The following is a 12,500-nucleotide window of genomic DNA, read 5'->3' as shown; positions in this document are numbered from 1 at the left end:
ACATGGAACCATTCAATTTTCATCCTTCGTATTATACAAATTAATTTTTCATCTTAAATAGAAAACGTTAATAATTATGGATACGTAAATACGTTTAAGTGATCGATTTAACGTTCGTGAACGTACGACAGGTTAGAGATAGAGATATGAATGAAAATTCGTTAATATTCGTCGAACATTAAAAATACGAGAGAAAGTATGTGCTTTTATTCGTACGTAAAGTAAATTAAATAGATAGATATATCTGTGTGAAAAATAATCATTGATCTACGGATAAATTCTTGGAAACTTTTTAAAGACGTCGTTTGTGGTGAAAAATAAAAAAAGAAAAATAATAATAATAATAATAACAACAATAATAATAATTAAATCGTAAAATCGCTCGATTAATTCCTCTTGGATTTAATGTACTAGATCGATTATGAATTAAGAACATTACATTGATTATTTAAGGAAACATTCGATATGTCGTCAATCAATTGAATATTACCTGCAGTTATTTAGTTAGATATTTACGTTACGTTCTCACAGAGATTGAATTTGATGATTGAAATGCTATTGAAATGAGAATAAAGAAAATATAGATATATATATATATATATAAGAAAAAATGAGAGTGAGAGAAAGAGAAAGAGAGAAAGAGGAAAAGGAAGAGGAAGGTCATAGAACGAAGAAGGTCTCATAATAATTTTGCTAACAATTTTCTTAGTAGGTACCTAACCGTAGCGATATATATCTTTACGACTATTTACGATCGTTTCTCCTCTTGTAAATGAGCCTAGGCATTTTACTTTTTGCGTAGGTAAGAGGTATTCGCTTGTACCATGGTTGTAGCGTGCCATTCAGACTGAGAAGATAAAAATTTTTTCGTTACCCGAGACTCTTTCTACCTCCCATGCTTACTCGTGCCCGTGTAAAATTAACGGAAAAAAAAAAAAAAAAAAAAAATAAAGGAGAAAAAAATAAAACAAACAAACAATCAAAAAAAAAAGGAACTAAATTGGCGGAAAAAAAGAAAAAGAAAGGACATAATTATACTCGATAATCTTCTAAATAAAAATTGTTTGGCTGCGATGTAAAAAAGAAAAAAAAGAAATCTAATAATAATTATAATAATAATAGTAGTAATAATAATAATAATAATAATAATAATAATAATAATAAAATTGACAAAGTATACGTATGTACGTATTTACGTGATGTTACGACGTTCGTGACGCGACGCTTTGTCTAGGACTCACATAAGTTTTATGATAACGTCTTATCTAAGGTCAACATTTCTATTAGACAAACCAACGTGAGATCTATATTATACATTGTTCCAACGAAAAATTGCCCGTTAATTATTACTCATTATTTGGCAACGGAACATTGATAATAATTACAAGGATGTTTGCGTAATTTAAACGAGGTCAAATCAATCAAAGCATCATTAGTTTTAATTATGCGTACGATCGTTAAATAACTACATTATCAGTATGCTATTGTATATTTTTCCTTTTTTTTTTTTTTTCTTTTTTTTTTTGTTTTTTGTTTTTCCTTTTTTTTTCTTTTTTGTTTTTTCTCAAATTTTTTTTTTCTTTTTCCTCTTTAATAATCGTCACTAATCGTTAAATAATTATTTTTCGAAGGATTCTAATCGATTCTTTCCGTAAATGCATACATTCCAATGTCGATACGACGATTTAAAAGTCGAATGTATGAAAATCAAATGAATATTCATAGAAATTATTTATCCATTCTTTTTTATCAAAACCTAAATTCTAAAAGGAAATATATCTAATCGTAGAGTTTCTTAGCTCATTGTGAATAGAATTCTTTGTTCTTTTTTTTTTTTTTTTTTTTTTTTTTTTTTTTTTTTTTTTTTTTTTTTTTTTTTCATTCATAATATCGCAAAGAACTTCGGGACCGAAGATAATACCGATGGCTAAGTCAAAAATATTAAGAGAAAGAGAAAAAAAAAGCGGGATTGTAATTATAAATATCAATTATATTCTACGTTGTTTTTTCTTTTTTTTTTCTTTCTTTTCTTTTTTTTTTTTTTTTTTTTTTTTTGTCGTAACGTTTGCTTTCTATATTTATTTATATTCTTATAAATCCGAACAAGCCAGTCATATTTATCTAATATTATTATTATTATAATTCTATTGTCTGTATTATTGTAATTCTAAATCTATGTTCATTATTATTATAAGTACTTTTCCGAAAAAAGAAGAGAAAAAAAAAAGAATACTAATAATTCTAACCATTACTCGTTCATTCGTTTATCGTTAGAGAATTAATTTAATTATTGTATGAAGAACGATGCACTATCGATCAATCTGTCACGATTAACAAGATCTAAAATTTTATTTTTTTTTTTTTTTTTTTTTTTTTTTTTTTTTTTTTTTATAATAAATATTCCGCAAAGCGTGTCAACCTTAAACTCCGTTTTTAAACTTTCATAAACTCATTCGATATAGATCAAGTAGATCGGGTACGTTGATCGTTGTAACGTGCAATAAATATAACTACATAGATAGCTCGTTAAAGTCATCGACTTTTAGGTACTCTATCAGTTTTTTTTTTTTTTTCTTTTTTTTTTTTCCTATTTTTTCTTTTTTTCTTTTTTTTTTAAATTTGGGATAACGCGTGAATGCGTGTTTTCAAACGATTATCAAAGTGTGAATATTTATTTTTCACGTGTCATACAATATTGAAACGTTAAAATGATAGGTAGATAAATCGTGAAAGAGAGAGAGAGAGAGAGAGAAAAGAGAGATAGATAGAGGAAGTTTTGAGATCAACGCGTTGAAAAAATTCGATCATTAGAATTTGAAATATTTTTTTGATCGTTTCCATAAAACGTCTTAATCGTTGGATAAAAGGAAAAAAATGATCGAACTATTTCGAGAAGAATTTCATGCGTCAAATATGTTTTATGGCGTTTCCATTTCGTTTAGCGAATTCCTCGAAGACGCTTCATTTGTTTTTAAACGATATCTTAGACGATTCTAAGCTTTTGCTTAGATATTCGTGACAGAGAGCATATAGTACGTAATTATGTATATATATATATATATATATATATATATATATATATATATATACAACTATGTCTATTCATTATTTCGAAAATAAATTCAAGATCTTAGAATCACTTTATGCAAATTCGTTGGCAAAGAAGATCGAGAAAGAAATAAAGTGAGAGAGAAAGAGAGAGAGAAATTTTGATAAATTTAAATCGTTTATAATTCTAATTAAAGAACGAATAACGACATGTAGAAAAGAATCGTGCAATTACGAATTATTTCCATTCGCAAATTCCCGACTAAATGACGAGATTTTGGACTCTTTAAAAAAAAAAAAAAAAAAAAAGAAAAAAAGAATCCTATTCAAATATACGTAGGTAGATATTATATAATCCAGAGTAATCCAAAAACCATTGGTACATTCGTCGACGAGGTACCACCTACACCTACGAATTATTATATGTATATCAATTTATTCTTTTCTTTCTAATATTCTCTCTCTCTCTCTCTCTCTCTCTCTCTCTCTCTCTCTCTCTCTCTCTTTTTTTTTACTTCATTTTGTTTTATTTTATTTTATTTTTCATTATTTTTTCTTTTCTTTTCTCTTCTCTTTTTTCTTTTTTTCTTTTTTTAATTTGATAAAAGTATCAAAAAAAAAAAAAAAAAAAAAAAAAAAAAACAAACAAAAAAGAAAAAAAAAAAATTTATCAACAAGGTGGAAATACCAATTTGAAATAAGTAAATGGTTACGCGTCTACTTTACTTTTACATGCCTTTTTTTTTTTTTTCTTTCTTTTTTTTTTTAAGTAAACGAACATACGAAATCGACCATTCGATCGATCGATTTAAACGATTGGATTTCGTCCAAACAATTTCTTTTCTTTATTTCCCTATATTTCGTTCGCTGCAAGGACAGACATCATCGAATCAAAAGAGAGAGAAAAAGATATATATATATATATATACACGCACACACATACAAGCGCATTCGCACGCACGTACACACACATACATATATGTAAATACATATTAAGTTGAAATTCAACGTCGACGAATTTCGTGATTCTCTCGAGCGTTTTTTTTCCCCTCTGAAAAAAGGAATAACCAGTCATGCCGCTTTAAATCGTCGACGGTAGCAAACGACGACCGTAGTAGGAGTGTAGGAAAGAATTAAATTTCTTTTTACTTTTTATTTTCTTTTTTATTCTCATTTCCTTTTTATTTCTCTCTCTCTTCTTTTTTTCTTTTTTTTTTTTTTTTTTTTTTTTTTTTTTTTTTATTTTCCTTCTTTCTTTTATTCTTTTTTTTCTTTTTTTACTCTCGTGCACTCTTTTTTCTGTCATTCGTATCTCTCTCTCTCTCTCTCTCTCTCTCTCTCTCTCTCTTTATTTTTGTAGTTTCTACCGATCCTACTTCGGTCAGCAACGCGCCGGAGCAAAATGTGCGCGTTGCGTCGGTTTTAATTAACGGCTCATACATTTGCATGATTAGACCCTGAAAGAGAGTTACGCGGTATCAGCATTCCGTGCATCGAAAACTACCACGACATTAATGGTGGGATTCCTCTGTCCGCTGTTCACCGACGCATATAACTCTCACTGACGTCGACTTAAACATTTAAATATCTTCTTCTTCTTCTTCTTCTTCTTCTACTTCTTCTTCTTCTTCTTTTTTCTTCTTCTTTTTCTCCTTCTATCTTTCTCCCCCTCCCTCCCTCCCTCCCTCCCTTCTTCTTCATCTACTTCGTCATTTACTATTAACTTTTTTCCGTTTGTTTCTTCTTATACTTTATTCTTTATCCTTCGTTTTTATTTTTGTTTTTATAATTTTATATTTTTATTTTTATTTTTATTTTTATTTTTCCCCTTCATTTTCTTTTTCATTACATACACACACACACACACACACACACATATATGCATACACATACACATGTACATCATAACGCCTGTCTTTTATTATAACTCAAAATTTTCTCTCTCTCTCTCTCTCTCTCTCTCTCTCTCTCTTTCTCGGTTTTTGGCACTTTTTTTTTTCTCTCTGCATCTCGTTTTCATCCACATCGATATCTTTGTCTGTTGTGCCGTGACAAGCGAGCTTGTCCTTCGTAGCAACAAAGACCACATCGTAAATTAATAGATCGAATTTCGATTACGTGAGAGACAGACAAACAAAAAAAGAAAAAGAGCGAAAGAAAGAGAGAGAGAGAGAGAGAGAGAGAGAGAGAGAGACGTTTCGAATGATACTACTCATTCCCATAGAATCATGTTTTTTTCTCTCATTCTTCAATTTTTATTCTTCATTTTTATTCTTCATTTTTGTTCTTCGATGAATCGCAATTATTATATTTTTTCTTTTCTCTCTCTCTCTCTTTTTTATTTTCTTTTTTTTTTCTTTTTTTTTTCTTTTCTATGTTACAAATTTTTTTCCCCAAGATTTAAATTATCTCGAATTCGTATAGAAGAATAGAATATTTAAAGTTAGGATTATTTTATTGATCGATGATTTAAAAATAGAAATATGATAAAATTTATTTATTAAGATATGATTTTAATGAACTACAAGAAGAAGATGACATACTGTATTCAAGGAAATAGAAATGGTATATATGTATATACATACATACATATATATATATATATATATATATATATATATATATATATATAGGCTTAAGTATATGTATATACATACATATATATATCGTAGCAGCATCCGAGCGCTTAGATATACCTACTCTCTCGAGTGCTCGACACGCAAGGGAACCCAATTATAACTTCTGCTCCAAGAGATAAGTTTAATCGCGAAAAGTAAGCCGACGGCATAAGGGTATCCCGTTCTAAACGCATAAGATTCTAAGATCCATTTCGTCTTTATGGTTCGTCCGAAATAAGAAACTAATTTTTGGTTTTGCTTTTTCTTTTTTTCTTTTTTTTCCTTCTTTCTTTCTCTTTTCTTTTTCTTCTTTTCTTTTTTCTTTTTTTTTTTTTTTTTTTTATCCTCTTCTAATATTTTTTGTTTCTCCTAACAAACATTCTCAAAGATTTTCTCTCGTTTAATGATTTTCATATAAAAAGAATCTTTAATCTTGAATACATTAGTTAATATTAATAATAATAATAATAATAATAATAATAATAATAATAATGACGATGATGATGACGATGATGATGATGACGATAATGATAATAATAATAGTAAAGTAGAAAATCCGTGAATTTCGAAATAATTACACGTATTTTAGTTAAATTTGAAGAGATAGAAGGGGAAAAAAAATTACAGAGAAGAAAAGAATACAAGCATATGTGTGGGCGGGTACATACGCACATTCGATGTATGTAAAAATTTCTTCTATTAAAATTATTTTAACATTTTTAAGAGGTAGATATATCTGTTAATAAAACAAATATCTGTAGATTTTGAAATAATCACTCGTATTTTAATTACATTTAAAATATATATATATATATATATATATATATACGTATATATATAGAGAGAGAGAGAGGAAGAGAGAGAGATAGAGAAAAAAGAGACACGCATATCCGACATGAATAAGCGCGTGCGCGCGTGAGAACACACATATTCAAGATAAAATTACTTCTATAAAAATTACATCAAAAAAATTTGTAACCAGGTATTTCTGTTAATAAATCAAATAAATCCGTAGATTTTGAAGTAGTCACTCTCATTCATTAATTACACTTTAAAAATAATATATAGTTATATATCTATATAGACAGAGAGAGAGAAAGAGAGAGAGAGAGAGAGAGAGAGAGAGAGAAAGACAGTACCATTCTCTCACATACACACAAAGACATACATACACACAGACAAGTAAATAAATTCGACATAAAATTTCCATAAGTACAATTTCATTGCCCTGTAAATGTCTAATTAAATATAGATACCTATATCTTTTTAATATATAAAATAAATCCGCATTAATGACACGTTAATGAAAAAGGAAAAAAAAAAAAAAAACAAGAAAAAGGAAGAAGAAGAAGATGAAAGAAAAAAAAAAGAGAAGAAGCACATGCATACACGCACATACACATCTATATACGCACATATATAAAACATACGCACGTACATACATACATACATACATACATACATACATACATACATACATACATAGATAGAGAGGCCGATTTTGGGTGGAAATCATCAGCCGATTAGAGTGCAGATGTTACTCGTACGGGGATTATGAGCCGTTTCCACCCTCAAGCAGTAAAGCCTTTGAGAAGGGATGATTTTACGAAAGTAGGGATGGTAGTAGACGACGACAACGACGGACAACGACGACAACGATGACGACGACGACGACGACGACGACATCGATGATGTTAGTGGTAGTGGTAGTGGTAGTGCCGATGGTGATTCGCGTGGAGGGGTAAGGTCGGTTAAAACGTCGTGGGGTGAGCTTGATTGAATTATCATGAGTGTTTGCGGAGCGGCGGCCTGCAATTGAATTAGGCCTGGGGCCTTTTCTATCGACGTACGTAGACATCTATCAGTGTCTTCTCTCTTTCTCTCTCTCTCTCTCTCTCTCTCTCTCTCTCTCTCTATATGTCTCTGTCTCTCACCCTTCACCTCCGCTTCCCTTCCCCCTTCCGTTCCGCTATATACTCACTCCGTCTGCCACCCCCGCCCCCCTCAACCTTCCCCTCTATACTTCGAGAATTTTGCCTAGTACTTTTCTTTTCCCCTATCTATTCGTCACCTAAATATCGAGGACTTTCGAAAAGTCGATAGTTTCGACTGTCGAAACTCTTCGCCTCGACGACCATGTCATTTTGACATTTTATTTGTATTTCTTTTTTCTTTTTTCTTTTTTCTTTTTTCTTTTTTTTTCTTCGTATTTCTTCATTGGGATTTCTTTTCTTTTTATTTATTTTTATTTATTTATTTTATTTTATTTTATTTTATTCTTTTCCCTTTCTCTCGTTTCTCTTTTCTTTTCCTTTTTTCTTTTCTTTTTCTTTCGTCATAACGAGTAAAAAAGAAAAATATAATTTCAAGATTTTTGAAAGTAAAATTTGTCTTCTAAAAGTAATCGATTAAAAGATATACCTATAGAATAATGTTTGAATTCTTGCCTTAAGGGATATAGAAAATTTTCATTTTATTTTATCAACGAATATTGTTGGTAACTTTCGGAGACAATTTTTTCTGATAAAAAAAAAAAAAAGAAAAAGAAAAAAAAAGAAAAAAAACAGAAAAGAAAAAAGAAAGGCGAAATTATGTAAAATCTTTTCCTTTTTCATTTTATTTTATTTTATTTTATTTTATTTTATTTTATTTATTTATTTATTTTTTCTTTTTGTTTCTCTTTTTTTTCTCTCTCTCTCTTTTTTCTTTTATTTGAAACGTCATAAAGAAGTTCGTTAATAAGGTAGAAAAATCGGCGAAACGTGTGCCACGATAAATCTTTTGCGAGTGGAGATACAACGAGTGAGAAAGAGAGAGAGAGAGAGAGAGAGAGAGAGAGAGAGAGAGAAATATAGGATGAGTAGTAAGAGTAGGAAGGGAGGTGTAAAAGTGAGTACCGCAAAGAGATAACGATGGTGACGGTACCAAATTTCCAAATGATTTATTAGAACATGGAAAGTGCAAAGAGTGTCTTGGCAGTTTGCCTCGTTCGGGCAAATTGATCGCAACAAGTAGAATGAAACATTTTGAGTAATTGCCGCTATTCAGGTCGAGAATAATACATGGATGTGTATGTATGTCCACGTCCATGTGTTATAACACAATGACATCAATGGTCGAGTGAATTAAATTTGCGTGGGGGGTGGGGAGGTGAAGAAAAAACCTAAAATTGTTGAACACAGATTTAGAAGAACGAAAAAAACGGAAGAAACTTTTTTCTATCCTTTTCTTTTTTTTTTATATATATATATATATATATATACATAACTTAGGAAACATTCTCGATTGTCGTTTAACTGTTAAACAATTGCAATTGCTATTGATATTATTATTGCAAGTATAAAAAAACAATAGATAAATAATGGGAATAATCGTGAATGATCGATAAATAATATATATGTATAATATAAATGATATAAATAATACGATAAATCTCTCTATTTGTACGTGATATTTTTTATATTATTTATTTATTTATTTTTATTACCTATCAAATAAGAACAATAATTCATTATAGATATAATATACAACATATATATATATATAACTTTTCTTGATTTAATTTTGTAAATAATTAAAATAAAATTGATATGTTACAATAAACGACACCATAAAGAGAGATAGATAATGAGAAAGAGAAAGAGAAAGAGAGAGAGAGAGAGAGAGAGAGAGAGAGAGAGAGAAAAAGATTTTGAAAGGAACATTGAAAAAGGGAAAGAGAAAGGAAAAAAAGGAAAAGGAAAAGCAAAAAAGGAAAAACATTGAAAGCCATGAGAATTAATGGAGTACAAGAGAGCATATCGTTTAAAACTCAACATTCAGATCATTATCACGGTTCTCGGCGAAACTAATCAGTTCGTCGATTCGATAAGCTTCGCCGCATTATCGGGATGTTAGTCCGATACCGTCGACATTTTTCGTCGGCGCGGTAAGCCTTTGATCTATCGGGACGCGCATTGATTTTTCGATACATCTATAACTATCTCACCGAAGAATGTCACCGAACGTAGATAACATTTTATATATATATACATATATATATATATATATATATATATATATATATGTATGTATGTATATGTATATGTATCTGTAATTATATGAGTACGCGGACGTTATATATGTACGATTAGGCATGCCGTTTAATATATTTGATATAATTCAACGAAATCTTCGATTATTATTTCGATATATCGACGATAACGTTATTGGTGGAAGTTCCGAATAAAAATGAAGAGGAAGAGGAAGAGGAAGAAAAAAGAAAAAAACAAAAAAAAAAAAAAAGATGTATATACTTTTATCTTTCGGAATGATAATCGAATTGTTTGAAGTGACGAATTTCCTATTGATAGATAATTGGTAGATAATATCTATTTATGTATGTATTTATATATAAAGTGATTTTAATGGTTACATTGGTATTGTTCTTTTTTTTTTTTTTCTTTCTTTTTTTTTTTATCGATCATTCAAAAATCATCGATTTTACAATAATTATTTTTCACACATTGCTCTTGTTCATTATTTTTTGTTATATGAATTAATAAAAGACATTGATAATATATGTTAATTATATGTTAATAAATATATATATATATATATATATATATAAACTAATTATATAATACAATAAAGTATCTATAATGCATCGATAATATCTTAATTGATCTATAACGTAATAATATGATAAGAAATTATTTAATAAGTTTTATTGCTGTTTACGATATACATTTTAAGTGCTCTAAAATTATACGATTTTCTTTCTTTTTTCTTTCTTTCTTTTCTTTTTTTTTTTTTTTGTGTTCTTCTGACAAAGCTATCAATATCCCAATAGTGATTTAGCCAATAATCGTAAAATGCAACATAATAAAATAAAGTATCTATGACATATCTATGACAATAACATAACAATAGGATAAGAAAATATTAAAGGGCATGGGTTCGAAAGTATTCCTTTAAGTAAATATTTGCGATTCCTTAAAATTCGAAAATTTTCATTTATCTTTTTTCGAATGCATATCGAATGCATATCCGATGATTTAAATGATGATTTAAACGAGAGCATCGTTATGTAATTCGTATAAAAAATTTTCAATTAAAAAATATTAAAGAAAATTCTTTATTATCAAGGAAATTTATTTTTTTTCGCAAAATCTATAAATATAATATCGTTTAATGAATAATTCTTTATGATAATATATTATTGAAATGATATTCTATGATTAATTTATTATGATAAATTTAAAGGACTTCATCGTTATGGTAATAATAATTTTCAATTAAAACATTAAAGAAAATTCTTTATTATCAAGGACATTTATTTTTTCGCAAAATTCATAAATAGAATATGATTTAACAAATAACTAAATATTAAAAAAAAAAAAAAAAAAAAAAAAAAGAAAAAAAAAAGCAAAAAAAAGAAAAGCAAAAAAAAATTGTGAAAGTAAAAGATATCGTAGATATGAGAGAAGATCTTAACTAGGGGTTAATCCTCATCGTTAAATGGGAACTAATGACGGGCTACGATGGACGAGGGCGCAGATCGATCTACGTGTCGTAAAACGAAAGGAAGCCTGGCGCCGTAGACCGACGTCAGAGGACACACGGAAGAAAACTTTCTGCTCTCTAAGAGCTTCGTTTTACAATCCTCGTTTCACGTTGGGTTGGCCGAGCCCTTCTGATGACCTTCGTAGTCCCTTCGCGGGGGCCTTCTGGATTTCTTTTCGAAAGATAGGGAGAGAAAGAAAGAGAAAAAGAGAGAGAGAGAGAAAGAGAAACGAAGGGAGAGTGCCTGACACCAAATGGCTCTCGTACTTGATGACCATGAGCCATAAACCCGCGATGTTCAACGTCTTTTTCTATCTATCTATTTGTCTTTCTCTTTCTTTCTTTCTTTCTTTCTTTTTCTTTCTCTATTTTTTTTTCTCTCTTTTTTTTTTTTTCTTTTTCTTTTTCTTTAAACCGACACCCAAAAAGTGCCGCATCTTTTCGGGATCGTCTTCTGCTTACTGTCAACGCAGTGACACCCATGTCAATTTTCATTTACCGTATATCGGAATGTGTTTGTTTTTTTCATTTAATCTTTTGAAATATTATCGACCGATTTATATCGATAAATGAATTAATATTGTTCGTAATATTATATAATAATTGATACATTATATATATATATCATATTTAAAAAAAAAAAGGATGATCTCGTGTTAGTTCAATTTTTATCACCTCGTGAAATAGTAACATTGAAAACTGAAGATCAATCGAATTAATTTAATTAATCTTTTATTTTTTTAGAATCGATAAGAAAAAGAAAGAGGAAGAGAGAGAGAGAGAGAGAGAGAGAGAGAGAGGGAGAAAGATAAATAGATAAATAGAACAACAAAAATTTTAATTTGCGCATAAACTATACTGGATATATTAAATATATAGCTTGTACTATATTTCATATATTTTCGTGTAATATACCTGTATTGTTTCATTTAAAAAAAAAAAAAAAAAAAAAAAAAAAACCGAAAGACAGATTAAAGCTAATCTCGACTTTCCATAGCTTCAAGAAATGATAGTAAATAAATCTAAGATCAGTTGGATTAGCTTAATTAATTTTTTACTTATAGAATCGGTGAGAGAGAAAAAGAGGAATGAAAAAGCATTGAAAAAAAAGAAAGAAAGAAAGAAAAGAAGAAAAAAGTTTCACTTAACAGAACTTGATTTTTAAAAAAAAAAAGACCCAATATGCATATTGAAATAAACAACTTCGTTATCGCTTATTTGTGCATCCTATAATGATTGATTTTGTCTCCCTATCTCTCTCTCTCTCTCTCTCTCTCTCTCTCTCTCTAG

General features: G+C 28.9%; 1 protein-coding gene across 5 annotated transcripts in view; it reads left to right on the top strand.

The window, feature by feature from the left end:
- Positions 1-12,500, top strand: part of LOC124947319 (insulin gene enhancer protein ISL-1) — an 88,653-nt gene that overhangs the window by 46,791 nt on the left and 29,362 nt on the right. The window lies entirely within an intron of this gene.

Source organism: Vespa velutina, chromosome 2, assembly GCF_912470025.1.
Source record: "Vespa velutina chromosome 2, iVesVel2.1, whole genome shotgun sequence".
In the NCBI taxonomy this organism is placed as follows: domain Eukaryota; kingdom Metazoa; phylum Arthropoda; class Insecta; order Hymenoptera; family Vespidae; genus Vespa; species Vespa velutina.
Note: the sequence above shows the minus strand (reverse complement) of the source record. Positions and strands in the feature narration are given on the sequence as shown.